This window comes from Condylura cristata, unplaced genomic scaffold (genome assembly GCF_000260355.1).
Source record: "Condylura cristata isolate star-nosed mole 26May11 unplaced genomic scaffold, ConCri1.0 scaffold00015, whole genome shotgun sequence".
Classification (NCBI taxonomy): domain Eukaryota; kingdom Metazoa; phylum Chordata; class Mammalia; order Eulipotyphla; family Talpidae; genus Condylura; species Condylura cristata.
Window position 1 is genome coordinate 22654571 of NW_004567116.1, and position 21655 is coordinate 22676225.

Consider the following 21655-nt stretch of genomic DNA (forward strand, 5'->3'; position numbering starts at 1 on the left):
GTGAGAATGGCACATCTTCAAACAACTAGCAACAACAAATGTTGGCGAGGGTGTGGAGAAAAAGGAACTCTCCTGCAGTGCTGGTGGGAATGCAAACTAGTACAACCACTATGGAAAACTGTTTGGAGGTTCCTGAAACTGCTAAACATGGAGCTTTCATATGACCCAGCAATCCCACTCCTAAGTATCTACCCAAAGGCACAAAAACACTGATTCCAAAAGATACTTGTGCCCCATGTTTATTGCTGCTCTATTTACAATTGGAAATACATGGAAATAGTCCAAATGCCCAAAAGTGGATGACTAGATTAAAAAGATGTGGTACATATGCACAATGGAATATTACTCAGCAACCAAAATAAATAAATAAATAAATAAACACATGTCTTTTGTAGCAACATGGATGGAGCGGGAAAAGATCATGCTTAGTGAAATACACCAGAAAGAAAAGGAAAAATGCTGGATGGTTTCACTCATAGCAGGAGTATAACAGACCGGGCGAGAAAATAATAATAATGAAAGCTATATATCAGAGACATTTTATGGGGTGGAGTAAGGAGCTGGATCAAAAACAGTGGGGGGAGGGAAATGCACTGGACTATGGTGATGGCACACAGGTGATTTGGTGATGAAAAGCCCACAGGGATTACAACTAAGATGGAGAAATGCACAAAATGATGTAAAAATAAACATTTTATTAAAAAAACCTGCCCATTCAAAGCAAATAGTTAATTAAAAAATATTAAATTATAGGTCTGGAACAAACATGATCTTTTTGTTCTGAAATAAATGTAAATATTTTAGGACTGCAGAAACTATTGCTCAAAACTATGCAGAAACTATTGCTCAAAACTATGAGATCTCTGATAACTGTAAAACAATAGTGGATGAAGGTCAGACTCAGAGAAATAAAATGAGCATTTGGGCAAATACAGACAAGGCTGAGAACTGATGACTACAAAACTCTGATTCTTCTTTGCCAGGAAAGACACGTATCTGTTTATACTTAATTATCACCACATCTTACTACCTCAGAATAGAATTGGAAATCCTCATCTAATAGGGCCTAGAACAGCAAAGGGGAAAATATGAATTTTGTCAGTTTGAAATGCCTGTGGGAATAGAGTCCAACAGTGCTGGAACAAATTAAAGCAAAGCAAAACAAAACAAAACAAAAAACAAGCAAGTAAAAAACCAAACCAAATAATATATGTTTGAATTTATCAGCACTGTGCATTTGCTAGGGATTTACTGAATTGGTTCAAATACTTGTAGTTGCCTTCAAAGTTTTCACTCCTGTCTCATGCTACAGAAAGTAGCTAGCTGTTTGGAACTGTAGGGCCACCTCCTAAAATCTCTATGATAACACAAATGGCAGAATAGAGACAGTATGCAATGAGATGTGGGAGATGCCTTAAATATGTAGAAAATACATAGCCCAGCATCTTCTGCTGCTATACTATTTATGTGCAGAAGTCAAAAATCAAGATGAGGGCCCTCCCTGGTGGCGCAGCGGGTTAAAGCAGCACTAGGAAGCTTAAGCCACTTCCACATGAGTTTGATTCCCACCTGCCCCGGAGGTGACCACATGGCGTGGCAGACCTCTCCTGACCCGCCCGCTGCTCCCCTCAGCAGTGTGCTTCGTAGATCTGCCTGTTCTGCTCCCCACTCTGTCCCTGGTCAATCTTCTCACCCTCCACATCTCTGGCCTATACCCCAGTTCTGTATGAATAAATAAATCTTTAAAAAAAAATCAAGATGAAATGGCTATTTACTTAAGAAATGCTGCCTTTACTTCCTGAGGTCCATGAATTTGGAAGACCTACATACATAAGAAGGAGAGCCTCCACTAGGATTTTTTTTGAAGAGATTGTTATCTATAGATTGGAAATTGAAATATGACTACTGTTTACTTAGGGGAAGTTGCCAAGCTTGGTCATATACAGAAGCATGTTAAAGGCATGCTGAAAAAACATGCAGAATAGAAGTGTAAGTAGTAGAACAAACTTGGAGTCAGAAAGTGTAGGTGCATAAATTTTTTTAGGCTTCATCCAAGTTAAGCAAACTTGATAAAATCACTTATGTCATTGTTAATGACATAACGATGTCAACTTATCTGTAAAGTGGAGACAATGGTAGTTTACACTCCATAGGACTGCAACAAGTATTTAACCAGTTAATAGGTGGAAAACACTTAGAAATGACTTTGCATACAGTAAGCACACCACAAAGATCATCATCACATCCATAATAAGAAGAGTCTGCAGTGGTGGAGAAACATGAAACTCCCAGCAGAGTAAATTCTATTTATTTTATATATATAAAGAAACTAGGACACACACAAAACTATTGACAGTAATTAGCCAATCATTTATCTTTTTGATATATAGCAATGTTTTCAGTACCAATACAGATTTCTCTTTTATTAAAAGATAATACAATAAACTTTGTAACACAATTTCCTAAGTGAAAAATCACTAGTTAAATAGCACTGTAGTTGCAAATAGTCACTTGTAAATGCAATGCATGTCGTCTTGCTACAGATGTTTGGCAATGAGAAAAAGAGCAGTTTAGTTCTGGCTCAAATCTGCTCAGATCTGCTCTAGTGGTTATAGGCTACTTTAGACAGATTTGAGCATTATTAAAAATGTTACACTAATTGAACATTCCAGATATCCTACCGCTTACACATGCAGATTTCCAAAGAAGGATCTCTATACCTAGGGCTCAGCTTCATGAATAACACATTTCCATTTAAAAATGAATGTTCTCTTAACATGTGGGATTCCAACATGACCTAGAAATGTCCCTCTTTGTTTTAATTCTTTTGCTAGTAGATATCACCTTTAAATCAGAAGCAACTATTTTAATCTTTACCAATTGATTTCTCTTTTTCCATAACATGAGTTAATTTTGTGAAAAATCCTTGATTGTCAGAACAATCAGAATTGGATTGAATACATTTAAATATTGGACCATCCAGCTGATCACTCCAATATAATTCTAGTGAAAGTCATTAATGTGCAATTTTCAAGAAATGACATGATACACAAGCCATAGAAATGCCTAGGAATTACACATAAATCCTTCTCAACTTATGATGGGATTATATCCTAATAAATCCATCAGAAGTTGAAGATACATGTAAAAAAATTAAATCAACAAACATACGAAATATAGTTTATTATCCTAGACTATTTAAACAGGCTCAGGACACACAAATTAACCTCCTGTTAGGCAACATCATATAAAGAAAAGCCTACTTTATTACAAAGTATTAAGTATTTCATATATCTTTGAATGCTGTACTGAAAGTGAAATACAATCTAGAAACAATCAGTTAATTAGCCTCATGATTACTAACAGGGGGCTGATGCTTGCTGTAACTACTCAGTATCAGGGATTAATATTGTAATGATCTTTATTGATCCAGATGTTAAATGCATTGTCACTGTAATGACTTTTACTGGTTGAGACATGGTGGCTATGTGTATGAGATAAACTTCTCAGTTAAAAAGCAATCATTTGTGGGCTCTCCCAGTGGTGCAGTGGGTTAAAGCACAGCACTACGAAGCTAAAGCCTCTTCAGCATGAGTTCAATCCCTGCCACATGACGCAGAAGACCTCTCTTGATTCACCCACTGCTCCCCTCAGCAGTGTACTTCATTAATGAGCCTGTTCTGCTCCCCACTCTGTCTCTGGTGAATCCTCTAACCCCCCTGAACTTCTGGCCTGTACCCCCACCTGAATTAAAACTAACAGGTGGTCCTGATAATATGACTCTGAAAATGGTACTAATATACTACTAAATCATTTTAATTACTTTGAGATGTTTATGGACTCCAGGCCAATGGTAATGAAACCTTCTTTAGGTTTTAGCAAGAATCACCAGGAACTTAGGCTCTGAGAATTGGCCTTCCATCCCTAAAGACAGATGGATGAGATGAACTCTCTGGCCTGCCTTATGCTGCCAATGTCTTGAGAAATGTCAAGAAGCCCCTAACTTCCCATATTTTTACAGCCAGAATAATTTTATGTTTGTATTGCTGTAATGTGGATACCAATAAGCTCATATTATATACTTTTGACTTGAATCTTCCCTACCTGTGGAAACCTCCCTATCTGTGAAGGCAGCACTTCAGAGATCTTGAACCTGATCAAACAGTAACATGATCACTTGCTCTGGTAAAGATCAAATTTCAAGGTATGCTTTCTACTAAAAGTGTATGGCTATCACATCATTGTGAAGTTGAAGAATTGCTAACTTAGCCATCCCAAGTCAGAGACTATCTATATATAATTTAGCTCTAATTTTTAAGTACAATACAGTATAGACTTCTTTCCTGTTCTCAACTATGCTATAATTCAAAAGAGATATACAGGTATGCAAATATTCAAGGTCAAAATTTATAGTAGCTTTTCCTGACAGAAATTACACTGGAATGCAGGGCAGTTATCCCAATTAGTGTCCTCAACATATTTCATGATGCCAGTTTCATTCATGCTGACCTTACTTCTGAATGCATCAAAACATGGTAGAAATGCTGTGGCTAAAATGCTTTGAATCACCCAGCTACAACACATTTATGATTTTGTTTGTAAAATGATTAAAGTATGTGTTTCCAAGGCCCCTGAAGTTAGAACTTATAAATTAGTATTTACCTGCCTATCATCAGTGTTTAGCAGGTGCATGACTCACAACTGGACAGTAAGCATCTGTTGGATAAATCAATTAACTTATTGAGTCTCTGAAACAAGTTTCCTCTTCTTTGATATATGAATATAGATCTATTTGCAGAATTTGTTGTACTCAGCTTCCCTCATTTATTTCAAAGGAACATGAAAATACTCTATCTACAAAGTTCTGTCATTTCTTTTAACTCAATTGTCCTTTTTTTGTTCTCATGGTGCATTTTTATTACGCTTTCCAAGAATGCTTAAATTGTATTAGGTAGATAAATTAAAGACAGATGATGAATGGATGGATGGGTGATGGCTGGCTGGATGGAAACAATAACTGGAACACAAACAAGATACAAAAGCTATAACAAAATCTAATCTAAAATGTTTTTTTATATACCAAATAATGCAGAAAGGTTTTGTGCATTTTCACAAGGGAGGTGTGTTAGCTTAGAAAATTTCCCATAATAATTGTAGATAAGTGTTGTAGTTGAAGGAATGACCATTGATACATAACCCTTACCCATCACTAAGGAACTGTTCTATGAAGTTGAAAGTCATCTGCTACTGTTGTAAACACAAAGGGTATCAATCTACCCATCTCTGAATGCAATCTGAATCAATTTCTGGACACCGTGATAAAACCAAATGAATTCTTCATTGTTGATATAAAACAAAGGGCAGAGAGGCTTGAACTGCACAGAGAGAATGACATTTTAGGAATATAAAAATAAGTTATTTTCATCATTCAAAAATACAGTTGTAAAGATATTATCAAGGTTTAAAAATAACTCAGCAAAGTAAGATTCTTGGCTGGAGTAAGTAAGGGTCACTGTTTAGGTTTTCTCCTTTAGTGCTAGCAGTTGAGATCTTTAGACTTGTTGAAGAGATTACCAACTCTTCTGTAAATAAACATATATTCTTCAGAGAGAGAAGGATATAATTTCTTTAAAATTTAATGAGTACCTAAAATTCATGATAACGAGGATGATATGCTTGCAATTTATCATAAGGTTGATATTTATTCTCATTCTCAGATTTAAATTAGGCTTAATTTTCCTGAGATGCTTGTGTCAGAGAGCATGTTCTCTTATGTTTTCCTTTAACAAAAAAAATCATATTGAAGCTGCCATAATTGAATTATCCACCCCCCTCAAATAAAGCACTTTTGCTAATTACAAACATCCAGTCTGATTTTTTTCTCCCTGAGGTATAGATGGAAGTGATTCATCCCCAACTAATATATCAACATGGGTTAAGAGTTGATAGAGTTTGTTTATCCCTCTGAGAAATCAATATGGCAAATGCCTCCCCTTCCATTGATGGAAATATGTTAGGGAGAATTATCACCTTTGCTCTTATTAGTGCATATAACCCTTCACACGCTTTTAGCTGATTTCTTAGCATTGTTTGTGTTACTATTTATGGACAAGTCACTGTATCATTATTAACCCAATTTTCCCCTGATTTTCCACAAAAAACTACCATATTGGATGTTTTTCTTGGGTATGGAAATACAGCTTCCCTGACAGAATGTGAATACTTCAATTTCTAAAGTGAGGCTCATGCATTTGACTAATTTTTCCCCTTTAAAAAGAAACTTTCCTTCAGAAATTTTTACTTACACTTAGCTTTTTCTGACGATCTGATCAAGATAAGATTGAGAAATCCAATGTGTTTTATAATACCTTCTCTTCTCCAAGAGTGATAGCAGTAACTACTAAAGTAGAGATACTTAGGGTCAATTTATTAATCCAGTCCTTGTTTAATCATTGTATGTTCTGAACAAGCAAAGACTAGCAGTGAAACAGAATAAAAATTCTGGAAGGGGGTATGCCTCCCTTGTTCAGAGAACACTGGAGATGCCAGTGCAACTAGAGGAAAACAAAAGACAAGGGAAGCTGTCAAGGATGATCAGTATATAAAGTCTTCCTGGACAATATAATGACTTTCATACTGTTCTTAATATCCAATGGGCTAAGCATTTAATGTTGCTGTCAACCACATTTCTTAATGCTGGTAGGGAATGCAATCACTTATCTCCATCCATCCTTCCTCAAACACAATACTCAGAATGTATAGAAACCTCAGTGTTTTCCTTGGACTCTCTGATAGAAACTTAGAGTCGAATATTTCTAATGGGGATTTTCACAGTGTCAAAAGCCAGAAGGAGGACTAGGGGTAATTAAGGACCCCTTAACCTGACCATAGATGTTTCCAGAGGGAAACATCTGAGTTGGGGGCTGAGAGGATTATCAGGCAGATGCAAATGGCAAGAGTTTATCTTTTTTATAGCTGAGCCATATTCCTGTGTATAAATAGCACATCTTTCTAAATTACTTCTACATCTTTGGAAAATTAGATTGTTTCCATAATGTGGAAATTGTAACTAGTGCTTCAATAAACATGAGCGTGCATCACTATGAATTGTTATGTTTACATTCTTCAGAGAGATATTAGGACTGGAGCAGCTAGTTGATATGGTTGACCTATTTTAATAGTTTGAGATATTTGGTACCATTTCTATAGGGGCTAGACTCATCTAAATTCTAACCAATAGTGTAAACGATTTCCTTGAAGTATACTTTCACATGCACAGAATTCTATGTTGTTGCATTCTGTTTTTTCTTATCACTTTATTTCATTCTACATTCTTCCTGAAGAGAAATCAAATGCAATTATTTTATTTGATACTTTAACGGTAAGGCATCCTTCCACCTAACTCATTTTGGAGTTGTTTGATTATATATATATATATTTTTGTAAATTATAAGGCTAGCATTTTGGTTTTAGGTTCTACCTTTTCCAGAAAAATACCCTTTAAGCCAAGTGACCGCCATTTAAACACCTATTGACATGTCATTCACCTGGAACCCTGCACACACTCTAATATCTGTTCTCTTTCTGGACCCCTATCTTAGGCACTAGGTATTACAACACTTGGCATGTAGGTAACCTGAGTCCCTAAAACAATGGGGAGGGGACTGATGCTAAGAATATGGAAGGACCCAGGAGGCCATGTTGAATTTAGAGGTCTAAAACCACACAAGGGGGCACTTGTCCACATTTTCTTTTTCTCTGTTCTGTCTACAGTTTGTCTACAATTTTTGATAGATATGAATTCTGGTGGTGTTTGCAATGTGGTATGTGTATAGAGACACACATACATACACATACACATATAGAAATGTGACTTTGTACTCTTAAAACTTATGCATGGTGTTCTTTCATTTTAAACCAAATATAAACAGTCAATAAAAGCTGTTGGTTGAATTCCTTAATAACATTGCTCCAGATGAATGCTTTAAAGGCATCACACATTCACATGAACTTTAGGAATGTTCTGCTCTTTAGAAATTTTGTTAATATTATTTGATTTCTATGATCATAATTACTTTTTTAAATTAACATTACATATTTCAAAGTCTATAGAATACATTTTCAAGATTCAGGGTACATGGACTGCTAGGCTGTGACATTGGGAATGATAAGAAAGCTTAAGTAGTTATCATTATAGTCATTGACTAAGTCAATTCAATTCTTTGATTGCAAAATGATTTTATATTGGGAATTTTCTGGAAACTAAGGGTCTTCATTTATAACATTCTGAAGAATTTTAAAGATATGGCTAGAGTGAGCCACTTACCATTGTCTGAATTGGAAAATTAGTGGGAACCTTCTATTTGAATGGTAGAAATTCAGGGCTAGAAAGTCTTTTGTTCATTTAATTACTATGCTAAAGTGTTTATTGGATGTCGGACTTTGTTTCAAGATTGAAAACAAAATAGATAACCAAAATGAAAAACAATTCGAGTAAAATTGCCTCATATTATTTCACTTATTTTTCCAGTATTTCCCTCTTCATTTTATATTTAACTGTCCAGAACAAGAAATAGTCAGAAGTTTGAGGCTCTGGATTAATTTTTAAATTAAAAAACAAATCCAAGTATTTCTTTCATTAACTTTCAAGGAGGTAGCTTCAATTACATCATTCTTAAATTGGTGTTGATTTTATTATTACATTTTCATTATTTATGGAAGTAATGCTTGACAGTAGCTCTTCTTAACTGTGCTGATAATTTTGCATCATTTTAGACAGAAATAACTAGTTTCATTTTAATAAAAATACAGAGATTTTTAAGAAAAATATTAAGATTTTCCCCAATTTTCTATGCCTTTCTTATTCTTTTTGTTTTAATATTCTTTTTGGTGTTAATATTAGAAGCTTTCCTAAAATATCTCATGATACTTAACTAGTAAATACATTTTTTACCTATTGGGATGATAGAATACATTCAACACAGCACAGAAATCTTAACTGCACTTTTTATTATATTTATTATATTATACTATATTAATATTTGTAGACATACATATAACTGTAATTCACATCCTTACAGAAAAAAAAAATCTCCAGAGGACTACACATTTCCTTTCTTCTTATATGCTTTCCTAATAACATATACATATAGTCACTTTATGCTTTCCTATTCTTAAACTTAATATAAATTATATATCTTTTATATTCTTGTCTCTGACTTATTTGGTCATCCCTGTGTCTGTGGTGTATACTATATATATGTGCGTATGTGCATATTATATATACAATTAGGACACCATGACCATATTTGTACATGTATTTTGAGGTTATACTATAGGCATTTATTTGTATGTCCAAGTGAAGTCATCAATAAATGAATTTTCTTGCACATAGTGGGCTATGCATTTTAAATTTTTTATTGAAGTAGCACAGACTTACAATATTAAATATGATTTAGAGGTATAGGATCATACCTTTCTGATCTGTTACACTCTACGTGTACCACCAAGGTAGTGATGGTCCTCTACCATAGTTCACTGTGCTCCCTCCATACTCTTTATTGGAAGCATCAATTCTACAATCAGATTAGTTGTACATTCTAACAATTTCATGAGCAATAATTAAGAACATTATGTAACCTCAAAAGTTATTCAGATTTAAAGTTTCTTTTTGATATTGTCAAGGCTGGTAAGTTATTATACTCTTTATTACCTTCGTCTTTGAAAGATTTAATACATTTGATTTTATACAATTAACTACTTATCATGTGTGCATTATTTTTTCTTAAAGCACAGTAGAAATGTTGACATGTAGAATGGTCTGTCCTTATGCTGTAAGTATAACTGAATGTTGGAAAATTTAACAATGAAATATGTTGACCACTAGTTTAATATTAACTAGTAATCAAAATAGCATCACGTTGTTCCCAAGTTAAGTCACCCTGACAACAGTTGTGAAAACCTCAGTGCATATGGATGAGACTGAAGCACACCAGAGATTACAAAGATTGAGAAGGAGAGTATGAGAAGTCACAACTGGGCCCTCCCAGCAGCCCAATGTGTAAAAGTGCAGCACTGCAAGCTAGCAGCAGCAGGTTCAGTGCCAGTTTGATCCCCAGCGTTGGAGCTGATCCACCTGGCACGGCAGACCTCTCCTCTTTAACCTGCTGCTCCCCTCAGCAGTATACTTCATTGAATGGTCTCATTTGCCCTCCACTCTGTCTCTCATGAATCCTCTCACTGCCCTGTACCTCTGGCCTGTGCCCCAGCTCTGTGTGCATAGATATATGTCTTTAAAAAAAAAAAGTCAACAACTACTGACTACAGTATCACCAAAAGCTTTCATAGAGAAATCATGACTCTCCCTGAGTTAATGGGAAAGGGAGATTCAAAGATGGACTTCCACTAACCTCCAGCACAGCAAAAAGCTTTCAATAAGGTCCATCTGGGCTTCATGGGGATAGCATTGAGTGTCTAAGAGGCAGGACCGCAGGAGAATTAACTGCAACAGAGATGATAGAGTTCACAGCAACCAGTGCACAGATGTGAGCAGATCACATTCCTCCTGCAGTGGTGCCCAAGAAGAAAACCCAGTCACCTCTGCCCATCCATAAAGCCAAGCTGATGGTCTGTTCAATTAAAAAGCCCAATGTACAGTTCTGCCAGGATTGGGTTTTCTGTGTCAGTCTTATAACTGTCCTATCACCCTGCCAAGGTGGTAAACCAAATTTGAAGACCTGCGTACTGCTAAGTATAGCTCTCAGTTCCACCTGAGCTGGAAGCCTGAGCAGAACAGAGGAAACTAACCCATCTTACAGTCTGTTTGCAGCAGCACCAAGAAGTGAGTCCTACAGTAACTCTACTCATTGATAGAGGTAAGTTGGTGGCCATGTGTGGCCAATGAATATAATGGAAGTTTTTCCTGAGTAAGGTCCCCAGCCAACAATTTATACTTCTCTGCCTTTTTTACTGCCTCATTATTTCACATTCAGACAGAAGAGACAGATCCTTGCACTGTGGACCATGAAATGTTTAAGTGTCAAAATAAGAGTCTGAATAGGTATGTTTGTTCATGAGATGGCTTCAACATAATACTTTATATGATTATTTCTACAGTTTTACATTTCTTATTTAAAATAACAAAGAAGGAAGCAGAGTCTACCGAGGTAATGGTTCACTTAGATTTCTATACATTTCAAGAGCACTGAAACACTATATGTAGGAAACAGACCTTGAGAGACAATTATAATCCAAAATTTTCTTCTTTTTTGAGTTAAGATTTTTAACAATGATATTACTATTATGTGTAGGAAATGCAAGGAATTTTTCAATACACAGTATTTTTTTTAAGATGTATTTATTTATGCATACAGAACTGGGGTACAGGCAGAAGTGCAGGGGCGGTGAGAGGATTCACCAGAGACAGAGTGGGGAGCAGAACAGTCCAAATGATGAAGTACACTGCTGACAGGAGCAGCGGGAAGGTCAGGAGAGGTCTGCCACGCCATGTGGTCACCTCCCAGACAAGCACGGATGGAACTCATGCAGAACTGCCTTTAGCTTCTTAGTGCTGTGTTTTAACCCGCTGCACCACCAGGGAGGGCTACAATAATATTTTTAAATGATCAAACTGATCCCTTCTTTTCAACAGGCTGATTAAAAATCAACAACCTAAGGAATCTTGTAAGGAGTGAAATAACTTTTCTGAGACAGGAAACAAAATATGAGTAACAGGATAGGTGTATTATGTGCAACATAGGTGGTTAAAAAAATACCATAAACATGTCGACTCTCTTCAAATTTATTTATCGTTAGGTTTACTACAATTCCAAGCAAAATGCCAGAGAAATGCTTTTGGAAATAAAATATGTTGTTTTTAAAGATTATCTAGAAAAAAAATATTTCAATAAAAGACCTGTAACTTGAAGAATGCTAGTTCTTTTGATGGTTAGGGAGAGCAGTCTTGAACTGCATCTATTAGAATAGGAGTTAGTTGAACAAAGAGAAGACAAATTATTATACTTTAAGCAAACAAAGCTCTATCTCTGCTTCACGCACAAAGTGACCCTGTAATGGAGACTCTGCGTCTCTGATCCAGATGGGGGATGAAGGATTGAAGTATACAGGTACTGCCAATTAAATCTGTTTCAGGTAAATCATAACTATCTTATAAATTCTCCCAGATGCTACACCCCATAATGTGATCATTATACCTTTTAGCAGGAGGAATACAAAATATCTTTTATTGAGCACAAAGCCATTTCAAATAAAGTTGAATTTTTATTACAAAAATCTCATTCATATTCAGTATATATATATACATATTCATGTGCATGTGCATGTGCAAATATAGTTTTCCATATATATAAATATTGCACAGTTGCAATAACTAAGAAGAGTGTTGTTTATCAAGAAATTACAAAAAAGTAAAAGCCTGGGAAATGATTTATATGCTCATTCCTTCTGAGAGAAGGTAGAGAGATGATAGATGACAGAAAGATAATTATGCTATAAAAAGATATTTAAATAATACAAAATTAGTTTTCTGGTGATAGAGTACCAAAAATATAGTGGCTTAAAAGAACACAGATTATCGCAATCAGAGGTCTTAAATGAGCCTTTGGAGCTAAATTCAAGATGTCAGCAGGGTACCATTACTTGTTTCAGGGAGAATTTATTTTTTTGACTTTTTGAGCATTTGACCTTTTGAGCATCAGAGGTCATCTGCATTTATCACCTGTGGACCCCATGCTCCATTTCAAAACCATGCATGCTATCTTCAACTTCCCTCTAAACTGCTATTTTCATGTCTCCTTTTCTCATGTTGATTGTCCTTTGATTTTTTTAGGAGCCTTGAGATCATAGTAGGCTCATCCATATAATCAAAATAATTTCCAATGATAAGTACAAAGTACCTTTTCAATGCCAGGTGATACGTAGTTTTAAGGGTAAGGCTATGCACATTTTTGGAGGGGCCTCACTTTTCTTACTACACATTTGACAAAGAAGAATTGTTTGAATTGTATGAATTGTTTAACAATGAAAAACTGACAAACACTGCTACTTATAGAAAACAAATTGACCATTGTTTCATATCAAATTACAGTCAATTATAGAAAGATAGAAGGTTTATGTAAACATGAGGTTAAAGACATTTGGAAAAAAAAAATATCATCAGTAGTTCATTTCCAGTAACCAGCTAAAGACTTTGCAAGCACAAACATTAAATTAATAAATGGTGGCCAACAGGTTGGGACACAGAACTGCAAGCTGGCCACAGCCACGTCAGTGACAGCTTGACCCACTACCCCGACCCTCTCCAAGGTGATCCACATGGCTCAGCAGACCTCTCCTGAACCACCTGCTGCTCCCCTCAGCAGTGAACTTCATCATTTGCCTGTTCTGCTCCCCACTCTGTCTCTGGTGGATCCTCCCACTGCCCCTGCACCTCTGGTCTGTACCCCAGTTCTGTATGCATAAATAAATAAACCTTAAAAATGATAAGTGGATAATGATTATATTTAAATATATAAATAAACTATAATCTGTACAAAATAGGAAATAAAAGTAGGTAACTGAAGCGATAACTGCAGTATTTGAGATGACTGAAACTATTGGGCTTGTACAATATTCACCACACTGTGCCTATAGACCTCTTCCTGACTCCACAGAGTTTACCTGCCAGAAACAAACTCTCTGATAGAATACAGAGCTATGATACAAAGGGACTTTTAGAGAAAGGAAGTTTTTTAGGAAAAATCTATGGAACTGATATCTGTATTGAGATCTCAAAGGAGAGATCAAGATAACACTGCAATATGCAGGCATGATCAAGCACAATGACCTTAAGGGAAGAAATGCCTCCATTTGTTGAGAGAAACAAATGAAGTCCAGGGGACCAGTAAAGAATGAACAGACTGGGTGTGCTTTGAGATAAGGTTAAAGAGGTGAACAGAGCCAGATTATACAGGCCTCTGAATTATGTTTAAGACTAATAAGAATCTACCAAGGGAATTCAGCCAAAATGTTTCAAAATAGTCTTTATCTTATAGATATTTATATGACTGTTACATTTACTATGTGATAAATTGATAATTTCTATTATTAAGTATAAATTGATAATTTAATAAATTTTTATCCAAAGAGAAAATAATTTTCATCATTTAAATCTAATAAAACAACAGAAATGCAGTTTATTAAAGTTAAGTGCATATCTTCTTCCACGTGTTATTCATGTAATCCAGGGAAATCAAAATATCTTTTAGTAATTATTAAATATATGGGACTTTTGAAAATGCTAAACTCTATAGCCAGGAGTAGGTGTTTTAAGGGAAAATTTTAAATAGGGTCATTTTTCATACATCAGTTATTCAAAGAGAAAACCCAATCACAATACTATATGTAAATCTGCTAAATTCTTCTGGTTATGTCTATGTGTGGGTAAACTATACACATACGCATACATTCTTCCTGTCACTCTCTACCTCCAACAAATTGACCAATAGCAATAGGTTTCCAAGTTTCATTAAAATCATTACCCTGACCTGTAAATATAAGCATAACACTGAATCTTATGCAATAGTAGAAACCAGAGTGGTTCATATTCAGTTAAAAAATGTATACTTGGCCCTCCCTGTTGATATAGCACATTAAAGTGCAGCACTAGAAGCTAAAACACTTCAGCACAAGTTTGACTCCTGGCCAGGGAGGTGACCCACATGGTGCAGCAGACCTCTCCTGACCAGCCTGCTGCTCCCCTCAGTAGTATACTTCGTCCATCTGCCTGTTCTGTTCATGGCTTTGTCTTTGGTGTATCCTTTCACCACCCCTGTGAACTGGCTGTACCCCAGTTCTGTATGCATAAATAAATATTTTAAAAAATGTAAATTTTACAAAATATTACAGTAAACTATATAAATAAAAATTAAAAGCAAATGTAGGCATATTTACACAGAATCAATTAAGTATTAAAGCAACTGTCAAAAAGCACAAGTAGTAAGAGCAAATGTGTTATCTAGGACACTGAATATAGATCAACCAAAGTACCATCAGTTAAAGTATAACTCAAAAGAAAGAAAACACATTCGAAGGGGCTCTTTTCTTACAGAAACCATTTTTACCTGATGTCTAAAAGTAATGTGGGAAGAAAAAAAAATCTCAATCAGAAATATTTAGTCATTTGTCAGAATCCATAGTACCTGATGGTGGCAGATTTGAATTTGAATTTAGTACTGCCTGACTATGGTACACTAAGTTTCCACCATTCAAACAGACAACTGAATTTTCATATCAACTGTCTCTACTCAGCCTCAAAAATCATCACAAGCAAACCTTTCTAGGACATGCCTTCATGTGTAGAGCTTTTATCATAACACAAGAATGAATTAAAATTGTCCTTTTGGGGCCCTCCCTCGTGGCACAGCGGGTTAAAGCACAGCTCTAAGAAGCTAAAGCCACTTCAGCATGAGTTCTATCTCTACCCAGGAGGTGATCCACGTGGCGCAGCAGACCTCTCCTGACCCACCAGCTGCTGCCCTCAGCAGTGTATTTGGTCAGTCAGCTTGTTCTGCTCTCTACTCTGTCTCTGGTCAATCCTCTCACTGCCCCTGGACCTCTGGCTTGTACCACAGTTCTGTATGCACAAATAAATAAATCTTTAAAAAAAATTGTTCTTTTGAAACACTATTGGCCAAAGGAACACCCTTTTTTGCACTATTTAGATGATGACAAAAACAAGCGCACAGATAGCATCTTAAGGTCCTTAATAGCATGGGTCAGCCTTCACACAGGAATTAAAGAGGTGTATTATCAGCCAAACTGGAAAATACAGCTCATTTGAATGTTTCTTTAGCATTTGATTTTCACTATAAACAAGAGAAAAGGGGTGCTAATTATGACCGAATAAAAATTATACTGCAACTTAGCTTATTCATGCAAACTCCTAGCCCAAGAATGCTATCTTTTTTTACATATATTTGCATGTGAATGTCAATCCCTTAGTAATCATCTAAAAATTGGAATATTAAATGAATGGTATATAATTTCCTCAGTATCTCTTGTCATATCCTCCTGCCATAATTCCACATTCTGTTCCTTTTTATATATCCCATTCTTATTTTGCCTGTCTCTTGATTTATGTTTTCCTATAAACAGTGCAATCAATTATACTTTAAAGCCAACTTCTACGCTATTTACATTATGTAGTTCAGATGAATTATAGTCTGTCTTTTTAAAAATGTGGTTTCAAGGGAAAGGTTACCTGTTTATATCCTTGACTTTGGTTTTCCAAATGCTCATTTATCATACTTTTTCTTTTTAATTTTATTTTGCCTGTTAGCTATTTCAAATTCAGTCAATAAGGCAGCTTTAGCAAAAGAGCATCTGGCATCATTGAAGCTGTAAACATGATCAAAAGAGTTTTGTTCTCCAACTGTCCCAGGCATCTATCAAAGATCACTCACTATGACATGATGTGTCAATCATCTTAATGGATGTAACAGTGTTGCAAATGGAAACACCAAGGGAAACTTTTTCTCTTTTAGACTGCAAAACAATCCAAAGGAGAAAATACCTAAGTGAAAACTTCCACATTTGAGTGTAATTTTAAAAAATTAAATGAATGCAGCAAGACAAAAATAAAACACAAATATACACGTAGACAAAATTGTTCACTTTGAGCAATGATTAAATACATTTATTAAAAGCTTAAGTTACCACTTGTAGACTAGCAAAATTAGTGGAAAAAGCAAATAAAATACAATTACTAATAATGTCAGTAAAATGGAAGAATGGAGATAGATGAGCAGTATTCAAATGGTAATATTTAAAAGTAACACGGTGGAACCAACTATACTCTTACAGACATACATGTAGGAAGATCTGATGATCTGATCCAAGGAGTTTACTCTGAGATTATTTAAAATTCAAAGCAATGTGGAACTGTTAAAGAGTTCTTGTCTTGCTTTATCATAGAACAGAAAAAAAATCAGAGATACTCACATATTCAAGCAAGTAACATTTATTGTGGATCACACAATAGGAGAGGGTGGAAGCTGCCCTAAACTTCACCCTTCAATTAAGGGGGTTAAGGACCTCTAGTTTTATGGGGTTTATCCCTAGGGTGTGTAGCAGGGAAGCAAGGTACAGGGGACAATTTCTCACTGGTGATTAGCTGACTGGGGTTTCAAATTTTCCCACTAGCTTGGGGACTCAATGACAAGAAGCTAACGAACAAGGACCAGGTTCCCTATAACAGTATATTGCATAAAAGATGTTTATTAATGAATTATCTTTCATGAAAAAAAAAGAAAGAAATGACTGGGTGTAAATGAAATGCAAAATCATTTTGAAATGCTCTATTAATGCCACTGACATTTACACAGTCATTAAATACATATTTATTTAAAGACTAAGGAGAATCTGGAGGGAACAAATTTATTGCATAAAATGAATGTGTATAATTATTACAGGTGCATAAATACAGGTTTTTGCAAATAAAATATACATGGAAAGCTAAAAAAAAGTTTTGAGTTATTTATAAAAGGTTTTAGTTTTATGTAGTAAAGTGTACACAATATGGATATATTTTAGAATCTGGGGAGGCAGTTGGAAAGAAAAATGTGTTTTCAACTAGATTTTTGATTGTTAAATATGAGATAGGGCTTCATTTCATAAAACTGCAAAGTGACTTTGGCATTGCTTTCTGCAAGCATCTTAAGTGAATCTTTACATGTTTAACCCTTCCCAGAACTCTTCTATAGCAACCAATGATTCTGATTTCTTCAAGAATTTTTATTTTATCTTTGAAAGTCCCAAGTCACAGGGGCAAAAAATAATTAGTGTTATGCAAACTAGTATGAATTGATCATCCTAACCTTTTTCCTCTCACTCTACTCTTTATGTTGCAGGATTCCTTAACGCTTTCATTATAATAACAGGTTTCAGTCACTGTATAAAAAAGTCTTATTAATCTCCATATATGGCCATATAGCGTATTAACAAAGAGGTCTTCACCATGTTTTGGATCCATGAATGGCAGCAGAATGCTAATGGGTCATTAGGGATTGAAGAATGAGTCAAGTTGAAAAAAAAAAGTTACAAGGTCCTTTATGTCTGTTTTTGTCTAAAACAGTCATTCTTATGCCAAAAGGACTTGTTTTCCTGACCCTTTATCAAATATATATATATATATAAGAAATACAACCAGACAAAATAGAAGAAACTATCTTCTTATTGGAATATGTTTTACTCCATTTTATTGAATGTATTTACTGGTCTTTTTTTTTTTTTTCTAAGAGATGTTTCACCCTTTATTGACTATTTTTTTTTCTAAAATGTTTCCTTTATTTCCAACTACAGATAAGTCAAACTTGAAATTGTTAAAGCTATTACATAATCCAATGATTTAATATAGAGCTACCTATAATGAATCACCAGGAGCCCAATGATCATGTGACAAAATAAGACTAAGATTAGAAAATCAAACACATTTGCATTACTACCTGTTTCTAACATATGAAAGCTATGTGACTTTGGATAAATTAATGTTCTACATTTCCTTTATAGTAAAATAGAGAAAATAAGTGTATTTAACTCACATTTTCCTGCAAATAATAGATAGGATGATAACCTGAGCCTGTTTAACAAATATTAAAGTATTAATGAACAAATAAATTCCAATTAGTGCAATTACAATGAGAAGCCTTATATATGCTTAAGAATGAAACATGTAATGAAATATGATCATATATGTACACTAGTGTATAGTACCCTTTCACTTGAAAAATGTTCAGAGGTAAAGTTAATGACCAAATGTAGTAACTATATGGACATAGATTTTTGGAGATTACAGTTCTCTTATGTTGACTGAGTATTTTATTGAAGTTTTGTAAACCCTGATATGTGTTTTTGAAAATTACCCCAAATCCTTTTTGCAAGACTCAGTTAAAATTTTTGATAAAGGAAAATGTATATGGTATTATTGTTTTTATATGATCTCTAACTTTTAATACTTTAAGCTATTTGAAAAGCCAAAGATTAATTGCCTCTTTATAGCTGAATCACATAAGGTCCAATAAATTATTTTTCACAAACCAAAAACAAATTTTCTCCAAATGTGTCCCCTAGCTGGTATTGGTAGTATTTCACTTAGCTTTCTAGAGGCTGTCCAAGCAAAATGACAAATCAAAATTTGTGCAGTGCTACTAAAAACCTTACTTTGAACAAGTTCAGTGAAAGCCATGAGATCCTTGATGATCTATAGTGATAGTGAAAAGTGTTTTTTAAAGTTAAATATCAGACAATACCCAGCGATATTGGCTGTTTCACTATAGTCAAAAGATTTTTTTGTCTGACATTTTCTACATTGTTTAAAGAGACTCTTTGTCTGTTAATGATGCAATAGGATGCAAAACCTAGTCATAAAATTTCATGGCTGAATTCCACAACACCATTGTACCTAATAGAGTATTGACTGAAGCAAGTAGAAATAAGGAAAAACAGTTGGAAATATTCCCAGGCCATGTGAAATTCTAAGTAGCATTGCATTTAAGATTTTAGCAAAACTATGTTGGCAAATCTCTTAAGAGTTGCTGTCACTTCATTTCAAACTGCACACAGAGAATAAAAATGCTGCCATATGTATCTGATAAACAACTTCTGGAAAACACATTTTTGCTTTAAGAGCACATTAGGTGATGGTGGGCACTATTACTCTTTTAGGTTTACTTTGTTTTGCTTTGTTTTGCTTTTATAACTTGTGGTTTCAGAATGAAATAATGAAACTTTTGCTTCTAATTATTTTCTATGAGAATACATGCTAAACATCTATTCTCTTTGATCTTTAAAATGTCACAGAAGTAATTTTGGCTCATTTGTAAAATGTGTTAATAAAACTACTGTATAAAGTTATACTAAAGATCAATTGAGCAAGAATATATTCAGTTAACAGCACGTATGAGATGCTAAAAAAAAAAAATAAAGGATCACAACTGTTAATCTGAGTTACTTTAAAAATTCTTACATCATGACAATACGAATAGACCTTAAAGGTATCATGCTAGGGAAATAAGTAGAGAAAGAAAAGAAAATACTCTTTTTATCTCCCTTATATGTGGAAACCTTAAAATGAAAGAAATAAAACAAGTTCAAATAGAATTGCTTCCTTGCTACCCTAGGCAGGGACAGAGGAGAGGGAGAAATGGATAAAGGTGGTCAAAAGGTACATACTTTGAATTTTAATATAGACAAATACTAGAGGTATGATGCACACCATGATGGTTACAGTTAACTCTCCCTTATAGGGTGAGTGTGTGAGTGAATGTGAGTGTGTGTGTGTGTTGTGTGTGTGTGTGTGTGTGTGTGTGTGGTATATCTGTATGAAAATTGTGAAGAGAGTAAATTTGAAGAGCTTCCAACACATAGAAAAGACCCCATTTTATAACTCTGTGGTGTAATGGATATTAACTAAGCCGACTGTGATAATTTTCCAGTATATTTAAGCCAAATCATTCTGCTCTCTAATGTGAACTTATACAGTGCTTATACAATAAATTTCAATAAAACAGGAAAAACATTTGATACTTTAATTTCTAATTCCAGATCATTTTTCTCCTACTGTCATGAAAACTTCTATTAAGATTGGTGGCAAATTTAGAACTCACTGAAAAGAGAACTAATAATAACCTATATTTCTGTATTTTCTCTACACAATAGTGGGTGGCAATTTTATGGTGCCTATAATCTTTGTTTTGGGTCAGGTAGAAGTTGGATATACTAGTTTGGAAGATCTAGAGAACAGATCGTTTAAATCATGTAGTGAGCTGATAGCACAAATAAAAATAGAAGCCATAGCTCTGATTCCTTAAGATTCCTCAGGAATCTTGTATACAGAGTTCATCATAAGTTGTACACATTTGTTCTCATATTCTCCAAATCTTTAAATTCCAATATTAATATTGATATCTTATTGTCATGCCCAGTTTTCAAGTCATTAAGGATTACTCTTTCCTTTAAAGTGAAGTTCTAGAGAATTATTACCACATTGTATGGGAGTTTCAGATCTCATCAATAAAGACAGATCTAAATTCCATTTGATCTTACTTTTACATTTTAGAGATTATGCTACCTGAATATCTATGAATTTGCTATCATCTCTGGCTGACATCAACCCAAAAATATTTGACTTCAATGACCCACCAAATGCCATTACATCAAAGAATGCTATTACATCAAAGAATGCCATTACATCAAATTCATTTTAAAGCTGATAGATACTGCTATATCTTATCAGAATAGAATTTTGTAGCTGTTAAATCATATGTAGCACAATAGACAATAATATAAAATAAACATTCCTTTTATTTATGTTTCCCAGATAGTCAGGCTATTGACAGTTTTTCCATTTTTCCTACTCTCCCTAATATAATTTTTAGATCTCCCTCTGTTATGTTTTGGAGTCTTTACTTTTAATAAGTGATTTATTATATATCCCAGAAAAAGAAATCTAAAGGATATTTAAGGGTATATGAAAAGATAAACAATTCACAAATAGACAAAATTTACAATTCGATCTAATCAAAAATTCATTTGAAATACAATTAAAAATTATAATGTGTAAAAAATCAGGAACATGTAAATTATAATAAGGAAAAAATAA